The following is a 23789-nucleotide window of genomic DNA, read 5'->3' on the forward strand; positions in this document are numbered from 1 at the left end:
TCGGTTTCCTGAAATATTTCAGAGATAGCCTTAAGGTTCGCGACTAATGACATTTCCTTCATATTCCAAATCCATTCCTTTTAGTGAAAGCTGCATCATCCATACTCTCCGACGCTCAAAGACGGAGGCGAGCCCTGAAGAGGTTCCGTTACCGTCGGAACAAGCGAGCTCGCCAGACGGGAAGCTATCCTTTGCCTGGGACATCCGAGGTTTTAATACATCAAGAAACCACAAGTTGTTCCAGCAGGAGACCCCATTATTTACACATTTCTCCTCCATCCTATTCCCCGATCAAACCAGCTGAATCTGGATCACCCCCAGATTTCAGTGTACTCTTCCCAGAGCGCCATGACCTCCAGACATACTCAGATTTCCGTACCCAGAAATCCTTGGACGAGTTCTGTGAACTACGGATTCCTTCCCCTCCTCCCCTAAACCTCACTAGCGAAAACCCGACCTCCTCTCAGAACAACCACACACACACAGTCAACAACATACAATTTAAAATAGATTAATAACAAATTAAAAATACTAAACCTAACGATACATCCGTCAATTTTAGGAACACCCGAGTTTCTGTACGTAACACCCTTCTTATTTTATATTTTTGTAAATATATCGTCAATGAATATATTCCAACGTAAAAATAAAATATAATGATACAATATAATGATACGATCTTGTAGCTAATGTACGATCTTGTATACGATCTTGATACGTGACTAACTTTGTATCGTTTTAAAATTTTAATTTTATTAATTATATGTAAAATTTAAATTATTTATCGTTTAGTTATTCGCTCCCTCTTTCATTCCTCGTTATCCCAAGATTCGCGCATGGTCCTGTCCCTGGCAAAAGAGATTAAATTCTCTTGCCTAAATTACGGACCGACGGACGCACGTCACGCAGTCGAAGTCATAGCGTCTTTTTCAAGACGTTGACTCGCACTCGTGGCTCTGCACAGTGTATCCGACTCGTAGGGACGCCTCAGCGCGGCCACCTGCGAGAGGATATTTGGAGCGTCCTTCCAAGCCCCATCCATTAAGAAAAAAATATATATAAAAATATATTTACCTCGGGTTGGACGTAACACTCTTATGCCCTACATGATATACTGTTTTTAAACCATTTTCATCCTATGGCCATACTGTGGGATATTCTCCAGTACTATGTTAGTGAGCGATAGTAATGATTTAGGTACATTCTACAGTATATCGCAGTACGTATTGTGAATGTTCGGAGAATATCTCGAATATACTTGTATGATATCCCATGGAACGTTCTCAGAATAGACGAGTGCTATTAAGATATATTGTCGTATAAATGATAATCAATTTTAAAATCTCGATTCCACATATAATTCTAGATAATTTAATTACATATTTAGAGCCGTGAATATTATGTTTAATGAGAATTACTTTTCTTATGAAAATTGTTTAGAAAATTGTTATATATTTTAATTGTTATATATATTTGTTTACTTTTTTATGAATTTGTTAATAATTTTATTAAATATGGTAAATATCTTTTTTATTTATATATTACAGTTAATTAAGAAAAATAGTAATTAATAATGTTATTTTATTATTTATTCATTAAAAATGACTTAAAAATGATGATTAAATGATGATATATTTATGATGATAATACTTTATGACAAAGATTACTTAGTTTATTTTACATCATTATTTAGTACACTGACGTCGAAAGACGAAAAATGATCTTGAATCATCGACATAACATTCAGTATAAATGTAGAATATTCGATATCACATACTGTTAAGATATATTCGGTATATTCTGAAGAATATACGAGAAATCTTAAGAATATACGAGAAATGATATTATCAAGATGTCATATGAATGTTCTCTGGTGATATTAGGCAATAGTACGTATGACCACAGTACTTTCAATACGAGTGTAGAATATTCTAATGATATCATGTGCTATTAGGGTAATTATTTTAAATGTTAGTAATGAAGATTACGTTATTATAAAATGCAATGAAGATTACGTTATTATAAAATACGATAATTGTTCAGAATAATATAAACCAACGCAACTGAAAAAAGAAATTTTTTATATATATTCTGCTTAAAGAGCTGATTGATATAATTAATTCTGAAATCTTCCTGCAATTTCGGCAGGAAAGTGAGGAAGAAAGTGATATTATCAGTGGTAAAGTATACCGCAAACTGTCGTAAAGGCAAAAAATGTCATTGGAGGGAATGATATTACCATTCAATAGAATATGGAATATGGTGTACAGTTATTTAATTCTTCCTCTTTATGGCCATTTTAGTAGCAATCAATAAACTGCCTTATTGTGTTTGAAAAAAACAAATGTTGCTAGTTAGTTTGTGATTTGTCGCGAGCGCTAAGAACACAATTGCGCCCACTGTTGACGAAGCGGATTGTGGCAAGCGAGCGACACTTTATTATCCGATTATTATTACTTTTATTAACTGATAATGATTGCTAAATTGTAACCGTTTGTATTTATTTTATAACTGCTCTACTTAATCTTATATCCTGAGTTACTCAATTGCTAAATCGGATTGCGCGGTCTTTACGCGGAAAGCTGCCGCGCGACCCAGAAATATACCGCGAATGCTGACGATCATTATGATTACGCTGCAAGGACCGGCCGCCTGAAACAGGATAAAACGGGAAACTAATGTTAGGAGCAGGATTCGTTAAGATTTTGTATTGCCGTCACGTCTGTCACGGTCGAATTAATAAGTGCAAAGTATACAGTTTAATAAAGCTTATTGAGAAACAGAAAGTAGTCGTGTTTGACAATGAAATCCTACAACCGACTCCTTCGCCAATCCTTCCCCGAAATGATCCACACAACAGGTTTGATTCAAATAAACCTCCTATGAATGTTTTCCTTCAACCTTTTGTTGATAGATTTACTGATAGATGAACTGATAAATTTATATTCTAAAGGCTTTAAAGTACGACATTTATTCATAAAGAACTTCCTTATAAAAGTTCATACACTGGTTGTTTCGGTCGATATTGTTGCTAGACCAGCGATTCAGTGTATGACACAGTTTAATGGCAAATATGGATGTTCATACTGCTATCACAAAGCAAAACAGATTTGCGTAGGACAAAATGGAAGTGTATTGTAGAAATATAAGATCTTTAAAAAAGTAATGAATATCATGCTGAATAGATCGTAAAAAAAGTTATGAATATCATGCTGAATAGAGAAAAAGAATAAATTAATAAACGATGTCAAACGTTCATCCATGCACTTATACCACTATTTAATATCATTTCGTCATTCTCAGACTATTTGCACAGTCTGACAGAAGGTGTAATTAAACAATTTCTAATAACATGGTTTAATCCCAATAATCATGATAAAGATTGGTGCTTGCGTAATGCATGAAGCATATTTTAATGAAAGATTAACAAGTATGAAACTTCTACATCCGAAATAACTCGAAAGTACCGAAAGTATTCCGAAATACCTCGATCAATCATACAAGTAAAGTTATGGAAATGTAATACTTCTGAATATAAAAATTTTGTTTTATACTACTCCCTAATTTCTTTGAAGGGACCGATGCCAAAAAAATACGTTTTTAAAAATTGGTTGTTTGTCTGCATGCATGTCTTTATGAGCACAAAAATATCTCCTAAAAATTTTATCATTGCCACATTAGCACTTTGAAAATTTGTATTTAATACTGAAAAATTATATGGTCAAAGTTTTATAAATTACAAAGTACACTTGATGTTACACATTCCAGAAGCTGTCAAAAAATTTGGCGCTTTGTGGGCGTGATCAACCTTTTCATACGAAGATTTTAATCACACTTTATAAATATTCTTTAACGGTACTCAACGTACCATTCCAACGGTATATTCCGGAACAGATTTGCAAATTTTATTCTTGTTTGAGATATGTAAAACAAAGTTCAGTTTTTGACCACCCAAACTGTAACAGAGAAAGAAAAGCGGTTTTTCATTCTGAAAGAATGCTGAATTAAAAAATGCATATACGAAAATTCTTTGCGAACATTTGATTCTTTAAATAAAATAAAGTTTTCCTTAATGGAGCAAATTGCTGTTGAAGAACTTTTAAACGAATCAGTTAAAAATATAGCATTGATTTGTCATCATTTTATAATAAAAAATTGTCTTTTTCATGATTCTGATTATACTAGATTAATGAAAAGACATAACAGTACAATTTTAATTACATATGAATCGCTATTAGTTATTAAATATTTCTATATAGCAGAAATTGTAACCAACGAAAAGAAACAATTATTAATTTGTAAGGAATTGTGAGTACTAAATGTGTAAAAATAAAAATATATCAAATCATTTTTCATAAGTCATAGAAAACATAGAAAATATTAAACATATATTAATTTTTGCGATAAAAAAAAATGTATAAACATTTCCGCTTATTCGTCTGCAAATAATTGTATTAAGCGATGTATAATACTTATCAATTCCATAGAGACCGATTGAAATATACGCGCGCGCAATGCGTGTGTGTGAATGTGTATATGTTATTTTATCCTAACAGGACAAGTAGCATCTGCGAATTTTCGGAAAATATCATACAGACAGTATATTACTAATATTCTCAGAAAATTCGACATATGTACTATGATATACGAAGTATACTTTCTAGAGGACATTATGATTACGTCTTAAAGATGTCTAAAAGATATCTTAAATATTATAAGACATTTTATTAAATTATAAAAAAAGACGTCTTTAAGGCGTCTTACTGACCCGATTTGATGACGTCTTTGGGATATCTTAAAGACTGTCTTATTTTTCAATAAATGACATTTTTTAGACGTTTTTCAGATGTCTTTCAAACATCTTATTTGGAGTCTTTCAGATGTTTTATTTGGAGTCTTTTAAATATTCTATAATAACATAAAAAATAATTATACGGAAAATATTGATAAAAAGAAGAATACGAGGCAGAATTTGGAATTAATAAATCGATACATCATTGATATAATAAATATACAACTTTGAGAACTTATCTATCATAATCAGAAATCAATTTTGTTATTAGAAATATTGTATAGATATTAAATCATTGATATACTGATTTATTAAGTAATTCTAGCTTCTGTTTCATATTTTTTCTCTTATCAATACGTTTCCGAATATTTCATCTTAATTGTGTTGTTGTATATTATAATAATATAAAATATTGGAGTACTAAATAAACTAACTGCCAATATTTTTATAGGTTATATTATATCGAGAAATTGGTCATTTCCCTAATAGCACAGAACGTACTCAGGATGATCTTGAATATCTCGGGACATGTGTAGGACATATTTAGGACCTTACACTTAGACAAAAATTTCAGACGTCTTGTGGACTAGCAAATAAGCATCTCACGACCTGGAGACGTCTTCGAGACTCCACTCAGCCTCAGGCTATCCTAAGGATTTTCTTATGATGACTTTAGGATGGCTTCAGAACTATCCCACAAGTATCCTTAAGGCCATATCAAACTAGCGGTTACGCGGTTACAGTTGCCGGTTAATGATTTCAGCCAATCACAATATATCAGGTCCTGGTTACGATCAATGTCTTGAAGAAGTCTTAAACGTATCCGTCCGTAATCCTGTGGACGTCCATAATTACGGACGTAATCAATATTAATCCAAAATACGTTTCAGACCTATGGTCAGGACAATGTCAAGATTATTAACAACTATTTATTAAAAATGCGTTATATGTATATATATAAAAATATAAATTTCTTTTAAAAATTAATTATTAAGTGTACAAATAAGTTTTAAAACGTTTTTTTGTGTAACGTATAATTCAAATTTAGAATTCAAATATTTTCGCGCTCTTTTGATATGTGGTGGCGCTTAATGTGTATTATTAAAAAAAAAACAATTGATTTCACACAATTGCAAATATCTGCGCAAGATTGGTGTTGTAGCCCGAATTATTTTTTACATTATTTATGCTATTACTTATCATATTATATCTTATCCTCACGATCATTCCGAAACTTGAAATAGCTACGGAAACCGCCCGGAAATGCAAGCATGCAAAAGCAAGTCTGCAAATTCCAAAGCAGAGCGCAAACGAGGAATTTGCGAGAGCGCGCCGTTTTGATCGCGCGACGTTTTTAATATATGATCCGATTTAGAATTATAATGCGACACTACTAGAATACTATAAAAACGGTCGCTAAGTCACCGAGAGCGGGCAGTCACAATACAGTTGTATTTCGTCGGTCAGTCGTTATCAGTAATAGCGAAATTCACACGAAACATTGCCAAGAAGTCGTATCAATAAATCAGCTACTTAACAAAATTGAGTAATAATATTTGGCCAGAAAAACCTTCCATCTACGATCCTGCTCGGAGTTCTAACTCCTAAGGCTCGGCGAACCCGACTTTCCCTAATTACAATCTTGTAATTCAATCCGAGCTACAACATTTTGATGGCAGCGGTGGGATTGTCGACACTATCCTCACGAGTCATACAATCTGAGGATAATCGCTAATCGAGCCAGCAGAAATCGAGGATAAACTCTAGCAGACAAAACGGACAGAAAGAGAAAAAAACTTTTCTGGCAACTTTCATAAGACCTGCAGCCCAAGGCTGCAGGCAGAAGAAAAACTTTCTCAAATTACAAGACTTGTGGAAAACAGGCGGACGGAAAAAGCTCCGTCAGAAAATAACAAGTTTACGATCGAAAGAGAACGAAAAAAATAGCTGAGTGACCTAGGACAACTCTACAGCTATTAGCGGCAGTAGAGCAGCGAGCCAGCATCGCCCAACATACATCGACACTAGTCGACAAGGACACCCGGTAAAGCAGACAGCGAGCGCATATCAGCGATACCGGAGAAGGCACCGACCTACGACAACGACATGTGACAACGAAGCAGCATGAAGCTAGCAGCGGTACTTCAATGAAAAAATCGTATCGCAATAAAAATTGTATAAGCAAGCGATAGCATTGATGTCGGACGGAGAAATAAATACAAACCCTTTAGAAATATATCGTGGTTACGGCGAGCGAACACAAAGAGCGCGAAGTCCTGTCATTCCCGTGCGTGTAGTCCAAGAAGCTGTACGCGATATCCGCGATAGCGTGCGTCAAAATTTAGAAACACGACACTCAGATGAGAGCTCACCTGAATCGATGCTCCATCCACATAGTTATCGAGCGAGTATTTCCGTTCAACGAAGTAGACGAGAGCCTAATATCGGAATCAGTGGACGAATACAGATTGCATCCTAGAACGAGACATTCTGAAGGAAACGAGAGCCAAAATTCACAACGGAGAGAGTTCTCTCTAACATCTTACGACGATAGCGTTTTCGAGCCGGAAGAATATTACACGGTTCCGCGCAACCTGGAGCATAGGAACATGGAACGACAATTACGTACACCTCGTGGCGAGGAAACTAAAGAACTAGAAATATCCCGCGCAGAAAGAGACGCGAAGATAGAACGTCTTCGGCAGAACTTCGGCAGGCCCCTCGCGCAGAAGGATAGAGCAATCAAAACCGAACAATGAATCAATATTAGATGTGTTGCTAGAAGGAATTCGCGCGCTACAAGAAACGAATGGATCGACTAGAAATTATGGTCTTTAATCATAAACCGAATTCGCACAAGAAAATTCACACAAGTGCCTAATGAACAACCCCGTGACGAACTGTTAGACATAACTTACGGACGAACACTCGAAGACACCCGAGACCGTAACGAGATATCTACGATTAAAAGAAGCTCGCGATATAATTTCGGAATTCGATGGAACCTCTCATAAGCTACCGGAATTCTTGAGTGCCGCATCATGCGCTACGAAAAATACGAATTCAATGGAAGAAGGAACGCTACTAGAAGCGATACTATGCACTAAAAGGCAGAGCTATGACTGATTTTCAAACGCAAGATATACGCGACTTTGCTCAGTTGGAAAGAGAGCTAGAAGTTTGCTATCTTAGCAAGAAAAGTATCACACACTTGCAACTAGATTTCAATACTCTAAAGCAAAAAAACGGAGAATCGGCAAGAGGATTCGGATTGCGTACGGACAAACTAGCTATACGAGTCCATGACAGAAAATCAAAATAACATAATAGAAAGTAAACGATCGATCTTGGAAACCATACAGTAGCAGGCTCTATGCAATTTTCAGCTCAGATTACTGGATGATATAAAACTATTGGTACGATCACAACATTATACAACGCTGTAAGACGCCATCGCTGGGGCGACCGCAGAAGAGAAATTTAAAGGATCAATGGAAAATTTTGGGCGCGCAAAAGCGAATATAATACGTACACCCGCCCGCGAAAATAAATTACCGTAATGCCGAAAGATGCGGAAAAATCGGACATGTCGGATGAGATTGTCGAACTAGTAGACACACGAATCGATTTTCTTTACCCAGAGCCGAAAAACTCACCGGCGTGGAAACGCGATGGAAAAATATTGCATAAATTGTAAAAAGGCGGGACATGATAAAAAGGAATGCTGGTTAAAACCCAATGGACTAGAGAGAAAACAAATAAGACGATCGAGACAAGAGAAAGAAGGAAGAGGATAAGTAAATATTACGATAAGAGCAAAAGAAAACAAAACATGCAAAGAAGACACAGAATTGTCATTCAGTAGTAGCGAAGAAGAAAAAGAAAAAAGCAGAAAGATAAGGACAACGCGAGCCACGCGAGAGCATCAAATAGCTCAGATAACTAGCAAGGCAAGAGTCAATGCTACTCTAGATCTGGTAACCTTGCCAATAAAAGAAATGAAAAAAGGAAAAATGAATTTCTTATTGGATATGGATTGGATGCTATCCTAATACTTGTTAAAATGGGAAATTTAAAAGGGAATACGCCAGTACGAGAAGAACAAATAGCTCTCACCGGCGTAACAGGACACAAGGTTCATACTTTCGGTAAGATTCGAATTACGATCGTCCTCAGAAATGAGGAAATAAGACACACTATGTATGTGGTAAAAGATGACTTCCCGGTCGCTTATGAAGGAATTCTCGGCATAGATTTCTTAAAAAAGCAATGAACAAAATGCGATCATGCAAAGGAAATATTGCGAATAGGCAGCGTAAATCTAAAATTGCATCCTCATCAGAAATATATTCTAACGCCGCGCAGTGAAACCATTGTGCAAGCTATTATTAGTCAAAATCAGATTGGAATAGTGAAATCTGAAGAAACGGAATTAGAAGTATTTATTGGTAATTGCTTGGTAGAACCCGATAATTATATCTGCAATAAGTATAATTAATACAACTACCAAAACTATTGAAATTATGACGCCGAGTGTAACGTTAGACGCCATACAGCTGGGTGAGCCGCGGAGATGCTCACGTTACACGAGAGCGACAGTCGTACAGTCACGGCAGGAATGCTTACAAAAATTGCTACAAACAAAATCACGAGGCATCTAAATCACGAGGAAAAAAAGGCATTAACGCAGATATGCTCTGACTTCTGCGACATATTTCACGTAGAGAACAATCCACTGACTTATACTACGATAATAGCACATGAAATAAATACACGTAGCGATAACGGGCCTGTAAATGTGCGACCTTATAGATTGCCGGAGAAACATAAGGAACATAAAGCAGAAATAAATCGGCAGATTGAAAAGATATTAGATGACGGAATAATACGTTACAGTACGAGTCAATGGAATGCGCCATTGCTAGTAGTACTCAAAAAGGTGGATGCATCTAGGAAACAAAAACTACGTATCGTAATGGATTTTCGAAAGCTAAACGATCTGACAATCGGAGATTCTTTTCCACTACCAAATATAACAGACATCCTAGATCAGCTGGAAAATGCAAAGTACTTTTCAACGTTAGACCTCGCATCCGGATACCATCAAATTCCTATGAAAGAAGAACATAAAAATAAAACGACTTTTCTACATACGTATGGACACTATGAATTTAATAGAATGCCGTTCGGACTTAAAAACGCGCCCGCGACATTTCAAATGCTAATGAATTCGGCTAATGAATTCGGTGTTAACCGGAATTCAAGGACTCAGATGTCTAGTTTATCTTGACGATATAGTAATATACGGTGCGACATTGAACGAACAATAAACTAACTGAAGTAATGCAACGACTGAGAGACCGTAATCTCAAGTTGCAGCCGGATAAATGCGAGTTTCTCAGAAAAGAGATTACTTATCTAGGACATATTATTACAGAAAATGGGATACAACCTAATCCCCGTAAATTGCAAGCGGTAGAGAAATTTCTGACACCAAAAAAGATGAAAGATGTACAGTCATTTTTAGGATCGAAAATTAATTCAAGACTTTTCAAAAATTGCCAAACCTCTAACAAAATAACAAAAAAGGAGGAAAAATTTAATTGGAGTATTGAACAACAATACGCTTCCCAGACACTAAAAGAAAAATTAATTACGGTACCAATATTAAATTATCCAAATTTTATAAAGAATTTTTTATAACCGTCCGATTACGCCAAAGCAATATCGGAACAATATTATGACAAGGACGGATAGATCAGGATCGTCCAATAGCTTATGCCATCAGAGTATTAAATAAAGCAGAACGAAATTATAATACGACTGAGAAAGAACTTCTAGCGATAGTATGGAGAGTTAAATACTTTTGACCGTATTTATACGGAATGAAATTTAAAATAATTTAAAATAATCACCGATCATTAGTTGAGTTATTCAGCGTTATAAATCCTGGATTTAGATTGATATGATGGAGACTCAAGCTAGAAGAATATGACGAAATTATCCACAAGGCAGGCAAAGGAAATACAAACGCGGATGCGCTAAGTAGAATCTGATTACTCTTGACTCACAGTTAAACACCGTCGCACACGATGAAGAGAGAAACGATGACGAAAGAGAGGAAGAAATAAAACAAGAATACACTGCAAAAAAAAAGCGACAAATACTTTATGCATATCATAGTGCGTCGATAGCGGAGCATCAAGAAATCGTACGAACTCTGAATCTAATTAAACTATTACATAATTGGCGCGATATAACGCGCGACGATGAAGGATTGTATTAATAAATGCGAACTCTGTCAGAAAAATAAATTAAACTAAAAAATTAAACTACCAATGATCATTACCGACATACCGAAAAAACAGTTCGAAAAATGTACGCTTGATAATAAGACCCATTACGAACGCTGGAAACAAATATGTCTTAACTTTTCAAGATAATTTAACGAAATTTAGTAAAGCAATTCCGCTAGAGAATCAAGAAGCAAATACGGTGACAAAAGTCTTTATCATCAAAATAGTTGCCGAATACGGGATTCCTCAAAAGATTTTAAGGCACGAATTTCATGAGTGAAATATTTAAAAATACTTGCAAGTTGTTGAAGATCGAGAAGATTCAACAGCCTATCATCCTGAAAGTAATGGAGCATTAAAACGCTCACACAGAATTCTGCTTTGGCAGAATATCTTCGACATTACATAAATGAGAAACAAACAAATTGGGACGAATGGCTATCCTACGCAATGTTTGCGTATAATACAACGCCACACACGACGGGATTCGCATTTGAATTAATTACGGGCACCGAGTGGAATTACCGACAACCCTGACCAAACCACCGAAGATAATTTATTCATATGATTACGTACAAGAATTACGAGAGAAAATCCATGCAACGAACCAAGTAACGAGAGAATGTGTAAAGCAAGAAAAGATAAAATCGAAACAGTACTACGACCGAAACGCGAGGAAAACTTTTTAAATAGGCGAACAGGTTCTACTGTACGACGAGACAGTTAGACGAGGACAGTCAAAGAAATTAGAAGTGCAATGAATCGAACGTACATAATTATCGAAAAACTGTCCGAAGTAAATTACAAAATAAAAATGGATCGCCGTATGATATCGTGCATGCAAATCGAAAGTATTCGCGGAAAACTAAACTAATAAATAGAAATAAAAGTAATAAATAGAAATAAAGAAGACTCATCAAAGTAAGGTTTCAAGGAAGCGCCTTGAGAATATCCATGAAATAAAATAAAACTTGTACTACGCACTACACATAGACGAGCAAATGCGTTACTGCGAAACAACCAATAAATCTTAGAACATGCTGCAAGAAACCAGATAAAAATTATCAACACTACAATAGGCTACATAGATGAATTAGAAAAAGCATAAGTTATAATGAAGATCGGCTAAAAAATGTAACAGCGCAAATGGAATTGCAATTAACAAAATACACGCAGCGAGAAGATATGGATGAAAATTTATTAATACTAAAGACAGTAATGACAGACCTCATCAAAAATGTCAAGAACACTATTGACTATCTATCTATCTAGCAAACTAGACTATCTATCTAGCAAAAGACAGAATAGTGCAAACCCGTCTATTACCGCTCGAGAATATCATAAAGAATTGCGAGAAGCCGCGACACAGCTGACAGAAGGACAACACTTTCCATTTAAAATTAGTATAGAAAATTGGCGCACTATCCAGAAATATATAATTATAAATACGTACTACGATAAAATAGATATCTACACGATCTTCCGATTTCCAATAATCGCTTTTCCGACATTCAAATTAATAAAACCGATACCGTTCCCGAACGCGAACACGCGAATATCTTTTTATTTATACGGGTAAATCACGCCTTAATAGCAATAGATAAAAAAACCATCATTATATATTATTAGAAAAGCGTGAACTAAACACGTGCGTATAAAATGATCATGACTTACATGTGCGAACAAAATTTTCCCGTCTATCACATAGGTACGGACGTGTCATGCGAAGTGCAAATTTATATAAACGCGCCCGAACAGCTTCAGAATTGCGAACAAGAACGTATAATTTCCGATATCTCATTATGGCTAATGGAATCACAAGCGTGACTATATTCCGCACAAGTAAACCAAAAAATAGAAATTCAATGTAATAAGTCGGAAGTAAGAAAACTAGAGATAAATGGTATAGATAAAGTAAAATAAACTGCGATTGTAAACTAACGACACTGGAAATAACGATAGTCATGCGACAACAGATAGCGACTCGTTATGTAAGAGCACATTTACCGGAATACAATTTAACGTTAATAAATCGTCGAAAGACATCAAAGATGCAAAACAGCTCAACAGAGAAAATAAAACTGCGATCGATAGTAAAAGACCCATTAAAATTAATAAGATTAAGCACAAAAATAGATGAATTAAATAAGCAACTAGATGAGAAACCGAACGTATTCCAAAACGTACATTTTACCTATCCTGTTTCAGCGGAATATTAATAATTATAATTGTAATAGTGAATAATAAGTGTAATTATAAGAAAAAAGAAAGCAAAAAATGTAAATAAAAATAGCAAACTGCGCAGAAGAAACAAAAGTTCACGATTTTAAAATTTTATAAATGTATCGGGTTGAAGAATTTTGTAATGCGAAAAACTTCGTTTTTCTTTCCCGGTGAGAGAGGGGTGTTGAGTACGAATTACTTCCTACATTATTTATGCTATTATTTATCATATTATATCTTATCCTCACGATCATTTTTGAAACTCGAAATAGCCGATGCTACGGAAACGTCGGCCGGAAATGCAAGCGTACAAAAGCAAGTCTGCAAATTCCAAAACAAAGCGCGAACGAGAAATTTGCGAAAGCGCGCCATATTGATCATATATGGTCCGATTTAGAATTATATTTGTCTCGGCCAGTCGTTATCAATAATAGCGAGATTCACACGAAACGTTGTCAAGAAATCGTACCAATAAATCAGCTACTTAATAAAAGTGAGTAATAATATTTGACCAAAAGAACCTCCCACCTATAATCCTCGGAGGTCTAACTCCTAAGGTTCGGCGAACCGATTTTCTCTAATTACAATCTTGTAACTCAATCCGGTCTATAACAATAAGCCCAAAATTAAAAGGTTTGAAAATGGCGAGTGACAAGCAATTTATTTTACATTGCATTCGATACGAATTTCATCAAGGAAAAAGCGCTGCTAAGGCATGTGAACCAATTTGTTCTGTTTTTGGAGACAATGTTGTATCCAAAATGTATGAGTTTTGGTTTTAGGCGATTTAAAGAGGATGATTTTGATGTTAGCGATAGAGAATGTAATGGTGCTCCTCAGAAGATTACAGATAACGAATTGCAAGCATTACTTGATTAAAACTCATGTCAAACACAAAAGGAACTTGCATAGCAATTTGGAGTAACTCAACAAGATATTTCAATTCGTTTATGGCAAATCGAAAAGATTCAGAAGGAAGGAAAGTGCCGCATGCATTAAGTGAAAAAAACAAAAATGATCGTCTTGAGAAGCGTTTGAATCTGTACAATAAATAGCATAGAAAATCTTTCTTGTGGAAAATCGTGACTAATTATGAAAAGTGGATTTATTATGATAATTCTAAAAAGAGAAAACATTATGTGTATCCAGGACAACCCACTACATAAATGTCAAAACATCTATAGTAGCAAAGTTATGCTATGCATCTGATGGGATATGAAAGATGTATTATATTATGAGCTACTCCACCTGAATGAAACGTGCTTATCACATACAGTGCTGGCAGGAATAACTTAATCTAATCTAACCTGTCTATCTATCTATCTATCTATCTATCTATATATGTACATGTATTCGGATCGCACAGAGAGTTTAAAAAGAATTAATTTTTATATCACTAATTCTGAATTCATTTTCAGATGCAAAGAATTCTTCTTAAAAATTAACTTCTCTGTGCTATTTAGGTATATGGTACATATACAAGCATGAGCGAGATATACTCGTACAAACTGAGAATATGCGAATAATATTTTGTAGATATTTTATATATACTATAGAATATTTTCAGTATTTACTACGAATCGCTGTATAGCGATCATACCCAAGTAGAACAAGAAATCATATAAAGGTCAAGATGACATCAAAATGACGACAAAAACTCATTTTTCGATCATGATGAAGAATTGATGAAATTATGATTGTGGAATTTAGCATATTATTTTAAATATTTCAATAATGCAATAATATGTAATGATATTTAATGCATATTTATTAAATTATTGCATTTTATAGTGTATAAAAACTATTCTAGTATCAGAAAAGAGACTAGATTTATTTTATTCTTCTAATAATTTCTCGTTGTATGTAAAACAGATATATATTCAAGTGAGGTTTTGATTAACTGAAAAAAATTTATAATATCAATAATTAATAGATTTATAATTATGATAGGGATATAATTGAACAATTATAAGCTATACACATAGTGTATACGTAAAACATTATTATGTGCAGATATACACACACAATAATAAAATATATAGATATTTAGAATAATATGTTAAGTTCCACAATCATAATTTCATCAATTTTTTATCATGATCGAAAAATGAGTTTTTGGTCATCATTTCGACGTCATCTTGACTTTTATATAATTTCTTGTTCTATTATATTTAGGTAGGTAGGTAATTACTGACCCAAACAGTACGCACGTCTAAACCCTAATAGCATTCGAATATTCTACACTCGTACTGAAAGTACTATGGTCATACGTACTGCGACCGCCGCCCCTGAGAACGGTCTCTTATAAAATATTTCACTAATTGTTCACTAATTGTTGGGCGCCAGGCACGAGCGCATGCCACTCTATATAAGAATACAAGAAAGAAAAATCTAAGGCTTGTCCGCTTATAACAAGATTCGAGTTCGCATACGCTATACGATGATCCGGCAGTTCGATTTGATGGAGGGAGTTTGCGGGACGGGACGCGAGAAAGGAGGAATCAAAATGATGCGACAAGAATCAATCAGAGTAACACTAAGAAATATCTTTAATTTCGGCTTGAATCTCTACATGCGCTTATCTCAATCGTTCTTTCGCGATATAATATATATCGAGGCGTTTCGAATCGTGCAATGATAAAAGTTACACTCAGAAATCTTTACGTGAAATGAGTAAGACAGCAATGCGATATTTTACTCGGAAATACACACGGCGCGGTGTGTCCGAATTATGCTTCCGCCGGGTGGTTCGAGCTCACACAAGGCACTGATTGAAATACGCAACACGTAATTTATAACCCGCGAACAACACAGTTATCTCATTTTTACAGCAGTGAATTCTATACGCGACAACCATAAGAAAAAGAATCTTACAAAAATTACAATTAGGTGGACTTTCTGCGAATGACGAAGGTGAGAGAAAATTACCGCAACGACTCGACAATTATCACGAGGAAAGCACGTGGTTGGCATGTGTCACCGGTGAACAATGGCGATGACGCAATATTGTCGCGACCGCGGGGAACGCTTTTCCCCGCGAAAATTTCTTCAGCTCGGATTCGCGGGCGAATTGACGACTTAACAATGACATTTGCCTCACCAGACGGCAACCTTTTCCTCGATCTTCTGCCTCGATAGCTCTCCTCATAGCTTGCGATAACTGGTTTCTGCGTCCACTTACAATTACGCTCGAATAGAAAGTGTTTCGTCCTCGCAAACCCTCGCGACACCGTAGTGGTCATCATCCCCTCTTTGCGTATCGATCAACGCCGCGGCGCGATCACTCGCTAGATCCTTTAGATTTTGGCGCGAATCCCAGATGGTCCGCGCTCCGCTGACCCCGCGGGAGATTCTAAGGCGACGATCCTTTGCTCGGCCGAGCCTGCGACTTCCGAGGATCCTTTTCCGGTACATCGATCCTTCTAGTGAGAGGTGGCTGTTTCTCCCGGCTCGAGTACTCGTGTTCGTGCTCTTCGGCTCGCCTTCCTCTGTGTGGAATAATTAAATTATCCACAAAAATTACATATACAATCGAGATTTTAAAATTAAGACTATTTATATAACAATATAGTAACATTCATTAATCGGATCTATCATATTTTATTTATGTCAAAATTCCGTGTTTACTTATATCATCATTTCAGTTGCAGGTTTCATCCCACTATAGAAGTTAAGCATCAAGCAAAATTCCAAGTAGGATAAGTGACCGTTTTAAAAACATGCAATGATACAAGATAAAAAATGTTTCATTACTTTCTCTCATCTTTTTTCATTTTTTTCACTTATTTTTCGTAAGAGGTGTCACGTATATTATAGATTTTCACGATCTATATGGCTGTCTGGGATACCCTTATGCATGTCCTACATGATATACTGTTCTTAAACCTATTGTCATGCGGGACATTCTCCAATACATACTAGGGATTAGATTAGTGAGTAGTAGTAACGATCTAAATACATTCCACAGTATATCGCAGTACATATTTCGAATGTTCGGAGAGTATCTCGAATATACTTGTATAATATGCCGTGGAACGTTCTCAGAATAGACGAGTGCTATTAAGGTAAGTACATCTAACTACATTCCACAGTATATCGCAATACGTATTTCGAATGTTCGGAGAATATCTCGAATATACTACTATGATATCCCGTGGAACATTCTCAGAATAAACGAGTGCTATTAGGGAAAGATGTCTAAAAGATGTCTTATAAGAGATGTCTGCAAGACTTTACCAAAAGACATCATAAATGCGTTTTAGACATGTCCTAAAGACATCTTAAGAAAGACATCTTAAAAATGTTCTTTTAAAGATGTTTTTAAGATTATATCAAAAAGACGTCTTTCTGATGTCTTAAAGACATATTTTTCGTAATCTCAATTTGTCACCAATATAACCACTAAAAGTTCTATATGACATTTCCAAACATAGTTATTTACATTACCGACTGTAACATTTATCGGAAAGCGACTACCCTGCGAGCACTGTACGTGATAAGCATGTCACTGCGACGTGCTAACTCGTCATATGTTACGTTGTAGCGACGTAATGTTCGAAACGTAATTGATACGTCGCTGTCACGTTACTAACAGCCAAATTTCTAGTGACAAAAATGTTATTATAACGTGCATTTATGACTTCATGCCACGTCGTCTTAAGCACCTTTTCGCGATCTGAAAATGATCGGCTAATTATGAGAAATTAAAACTGGTTTTACTGTATTAAGCAATGTCTACAACATGGTGTAAAGAAATAAAGTGTGCTCGTGAGATAGAGCTAATTTGGATCCATTCTGCGCAGATATGGCATTGGAATAAGTCGCCTTCCATATTGGATAATAATAAGTAAAATAAATAAATTTGTGACTACGTGACATGTGATTTGATAATAGAGAATTTAATAATTATTAATAATAAAAATCACAATAATAGTTCTCAATTAAATAAATTCATTAATTTATTTAATTCATTGTTCCTTTCCTTATTTACTACATTTTGAATATCGCGAGAAAAACGCTGATTGGCTGATATATTAATATCGGCTACTTGTTCCACCATCCTTGGTTCAGCCTCATTTTCATGCGTAAGAGCACTTTGTTTCTTTACACCATGGTCTATAATACAAAAGTAAGCTTTAAGACATAAGAAATTGATCAAACACAATCTATTATTCAAATAATATCTTACGTTTTCAAATTTATTTTTGTATTGCAGATATCGCTTAATATAGTAAAACCAGTTTTAATTTCTCATTATTCGATCATATATACATATATACATTTATTATATATATAGTAACCCTACACACGCGTTCTGAGTACGTTCTGAAAAGATCACAATGCGTATATTGCGATCATCTCAGAATATTCTCATACGTACTGCGATCGACTAAGTACGTTCTAAGTATGTTCCTATGTTCGGGGTAACACCTTTCATGGAATTTCGCCGCGAATATTCGCGGCGAATGATGATAGTATTAGGAAAGAATGAAAACGGAAAGTTTTCAGATTATGGTTGCGTTCCGATATTGATTGCTAGTACTGAAAATCTATAATATACGTGACATCCGTTAAGGAAAATAAGTGAAAAAAATGAAAAAATAAAAAAATTTTTTTAAATTTAAAAAAAAATAAGAAAAAGTGATGAAACATCTTTTATCTTGATACCATCACATGTTTTTAAAACGACCACCCATCAACTTGGGATCCTGGCTCGGGATGCTGTTTCACTTCTATGTTGAGATGAAACCTGTTACTGAAATGATGATATAAGTGAATATAGAATTTTAGCATAAAATATGATGGATATGGTTAATGAATGTTACTATATTGTCGTATAAACAGTCCCAATTTTAAAATTTCGATTGCATATGTAATTCTTGTATAATATTTTGAATTTTATTATTATTCATTATTATTATTTTATTTTTATTAGCATTAGTAAGTAAAAATGAAACCATTATAGACACTTTTCATATTTATTTTTCTTACTAATTATCAATTACTTAGGCCCGGTTGCACCAATATTATTTGAGCTTTAAGTGAGACTTACATATACGTGATAATACATATACGTGACACATATTATTAGGTGTACAAAAAAGTTTCTGAGCTTTAGATTTCATACAACCGAAATAACAATTTAAATTTTATATATTTTCCCGCCCTTTTGCGGTTTTAAAGCGTTGACATTTGGCCTTCTAAAATGTCATACGGTTTGGCGTTTGATGCACAACCTCAAAAATCAGTAATGTTCACGATGGCAATAACAAAAGAGCATATTCGATTTTCCATCCACTTCGCTTCGTTTCATCTGAAGAAAAATGCTGCTGAAGCCACTGCAATGATTTGTGCTGCATATGGAGAGGACGCTGTAAGTCATACTACATGTAAAAGATGGTATCAAAAATTTCGCCAAGGAGATTTCAGTCTTGAAGATGAACCGCGTGCTGGACGCCCTCAAAAGATTGAAACGGATGAATTGCAAGCACTGCTGAATATAAATTCTGCGCAAATTGAAAAGGAGCTTGCAGAACAGCTTGGCGTTACGCAGCAAACCATTTCCGTACGTTTACATACGATGGGAAAGGTTCAGAAGGAAGACAGATGAGTTCCGCATGAATTGTCCGAAGACAATAAAAATCGTCGGCGTGACACTGCACTCACTTTGCTTTCAAAGTTCCGGAAAAAAGATTTTCTGCACAAAATTATTACAGGCGATGAAAAGTGAATTCTTTATGATAATCCTAAACGTAGAAAATCATGGATTGACTCTAGTCAATCTTCGACATCGACCCAAAGCCAAAGTCACTCAATATCCACGCCAAGAAGGTTTTGCTCTATATCTGGCAGGATTGGAAAGATGTGTTGTATTACGAGTTGTTACAACCGGGTGAAACAATCACGGCAGATCGCTACCAACAACAAATTGACCAATTTGAGCGCTGCATTAGAAGAAAAGAGGCCATTTACTGGCCAAGGACGTCGTAAAGTGATCTTGCTTCATGACAATGCTCGACCATATGTTGCGAAAGCGACTCAGGACCATATCTTTGCGTTAGGCTGGGAACTTCTTCCGCACGCGGCGTATAGCCCAGACATGGCGCCTTCCGATTACTACCTATTCCGGTCGCTGCACCATCATTTGGCTGATATACATTTCGTGAAATTTGAAGAGATAAGAAAATGCATTGATGACTTTATCGCTTCGAAGCCGGTGAGCTTCTATCGTCAAGGAATTCGCAAACTACCCGAAAGATGGCAAAAGGTCGTTGATGCAAACGGGGAATATTTCGTTATTAATATTTTTTTGTTTGTTTTTGAATAAAGATTGAATTTTACAAAAAAAAGCTCAGAACTTTTTTGTACACCTAATATATATTAAATATCACTTAAAATTTAAAATAACAGTGGCGCAATCGACCTTAGTTCTTTTAATAAAAAAAAGAACTTTATTTTGTCGGATATCCGTTTATTGTGTCGGAGGTCCAATCAGACACATTGCTGATTGGTCGATTAAATAAAAAAATTTTTGATAGGTGGCTCACTAGAAAATTCCTAGGCATCGGCTGATGTGAGTGGTGAGTGGTGTGTCCGATTGAAAATATGCGCATCTGGGACACTCCCATTTTGTTATCACGCTTGCGCATTAACGATTATTGAACACTGCATTCTTTCCAATAGAGCCAATAGCTGTCCATCTTCTATTCTTTAGTGTTTGGTTTATGCTTATAGGAAAACTACTCCACTAGCCATATAGTAATATTACATATATGAATGCGACAGACATAATGCTGTCTCACCTTGTCCCGAGTTTGTTTAAATTAGTTGTTGCGACAACTTTCGATTATATAACAGCAAATTTGAAACATTTTGCTATCTGGGGCAGCTGCTCCGCCAAATCCATTATTGTAGCGTAACTGAGCGTAATACGCGCCGAATATAAATGGTAAAATCAAATTTGAAAATTTTTTTTTAAGATAACAGAGACATAAGCAACAAGGAAGATCTAATTATCGGTAATATTAATATAAAATAAAGTGCCTATATCTTAATAATTTTACAATATGTTTTCTGCCTGATGAAAGTATTATAATTCTGTTTTAGACACTTTATTAATAAACAAAAGTCAAAGGAATATTGTTCTTGATTTCATTCTACACCTGTTAAATCAATTGCGAATGTTTTCATTTAATTGTATTAAACAATGAATTTAATTAAATATCTATAGTGTAATTAAATTTTATTAAATTTAATTAAATATTAATTGTGAATTTAATTAACAATTAATATAAATATTAATTGTTTATATTAAATTCACAATTAATATTTAATTAAATTTAATAAAATTTACTTACACACTATGGATATTTTTTTTACTGTTCTCTTTCTTTCTATGATCCCATCATGAAATAAATGTATTTCACAGATAATTAAGTCAGATAATTACAGATAATTAAGTAATTTTTTAGTTATTTATTTGATGCTTATGCGATTCTCTTTAGCAATTCTGTCAAAAATAAAGAAATGACTGCGCAGAGGTCAGTTTCGTTTCTATCGCAAACTTTCCACTGTTTTCGCGAGAACTTCATTCCTTGATTTATGAAACGGAATGAGTGTAAAATCGGCGGTTTACCAATTACAAAACTGTTTAGCTGAAGGGAAATAACGAAAATCATTTGTGATTAGCTATCTGTCTGATCCGCTTACGCGAATTCCGCGTCATGGGACTACGGAAACTCTCGCGTAACGAAAACAGCAAAACGTCCGCGATTGATCAGATTTTCGATACGCGCGATCCACTCCATGGACATCCTAAGGCAAAGGGTAAATTTCCACTAAGTGCGTCATGTGTCGCATCATCCGTTACAAATTGACCAATCAAAACACTCCATTTTATTGCATCATTTGCAATAAATATCATCGCACAACTCCTTGCACGACGCATCAATTAATGTCGGTCCACAATAGGTGATTTAAGCTTTAAGAAGTAAGAAATTGACCAATTATAATCGAATATGAAAAAAATACTCGCCTATGATCAATTTCTTACGGCTTAAAGATTAAATATTTATTGTGGACCAACACTTAGATTGCTTGACATTCTAGAGACAAAAGGATTCCCAACAAGAAGAAAAAATGGATCCCAAATCGCGGAGGTTTATAATTCTACAAACACAAATCAAAGAAATAACACTTGAATTAAAATAATATATTTGTATATGTAAATATATATTTATATATATATATATATATATATATACCTGAAGAACGCGCGCCGACCCTGATCGCTACGCACATACGCGCGCTCATTCGTCACTTTTAATTTGATGAATACGTGATTTTTATATATATATATATATATATATATATATATATATATATATATATACCTGAAGAACGCGCGCCGACCCTGATCGCTACGCACATACGCGCGCTCATTCGTCACTTTTAATTTGATGAATACGTGATTTTTATATATATATATATAAAAATCACGTATTCATCAAATTATAATATATATATATATATATATAAAAATCACGTATTCATCAAATTATAATATATATATATATATCAAATTATATATATATATATATATATATATACAGGGTGTCCCAAAACTCCCGCATTTGGAATACGTGGTTTTTTTATGCTAAAAGAAACCACTTTTTCCTTTAACAAGATTGCGTGCGACGAGTTTTTTACACTTTTTACAGTAAATCAAATTAAAAGTGACGAATAAGCGCGCGTATGTGCGTAGCGATCAGGGCCGGCACGTGTTCTTCAGGCCTGGGACTTAATTTTTGACTTCACGTATTGTATTGTTTAAAATATAATACAAGTTAACAAAATAAGTATTTGAATTTTCATCCTTTACGTAACAATTTAATAAAAAAATTGTCTAATTTCGTAGCATTATTTGGAAATAAAAATAAATGTAAATTATATGGTGTATGAACTGAGCAGTCTATTATTTTAATTATTTTTTTATTATCGTATGCGCAATTGCATATAACAATAAAAAAATACTGAATTTAATGAATACTTATTAATTACGTGAATATGTAATCACAAAAAGTTAAAAAATTGATTTTTTTATAATAGTGTAAGAATTAGACGACCGTAAGCGGTCATGAAAGAGATTCGGAATATAAACAGAGAGGAGCCGTCGTGGTCGTGCAGACTAAGTGTCGGATTGGTAGACGAGAGATCCCGAGTTTCAAATCCAGTCGATCTCCGTTAATTTTTTCCGAATCTAATAGATATCTTTCAATAGTATCTAAATAATTCATTAAATTCAGTATATTTTTTTTGTTATATGCAGTAGTAATTGTGCAGTAATGAAATTAATAGAATGCTCAGTTCATACATCATAGTGTATTTACATTTATTTTTATTTCGAGATAATGCTACGAAATCAGACAATTTTTTTATTAAATCGTTAAAAGATGAAAACAATACTTATTTTGTTAACT

At 34.6% G+C, this 23789-nt stretch overlaps 1 long non-coding RNA gene and 1 pseudogene across 1 annotated transcript in view; one reads left to right on the top strand and one right to left on the bottom strand.

Annotated features, from left to right (window-relative positions):
• LOC148936460 (uncharacterized) overlaps nucleotides 1–23789 on the bottom strand; it is a 275063-nt gene that overhangs the window by 20490 nt on the left and 230784 nt on the right. The window lies entirely within an intron of this gene.
• On the top strand, nucleotides 1853–4008 carry LOC148936461 (uncharacterized; annotated as a pseudogene).

The sequence above is a fragment of the Pogonomyrmex barbatus genome, unplaced genomic scaffold, assembly GCF_055798465.1.
Source record: "Pogonomyrmex barbatus isolate J1 unplaced genomic scaffold, ASM5579846v1 scaffold21, whole genome shotgun sequence".
Classification (NCBI taxonomy): Eukaryota; Metazoa; Arthropoda; class Insecta; order Hymenoptera; family Formicidae; genus Pogonomyrmex; species Pogonomyrmex barbatus.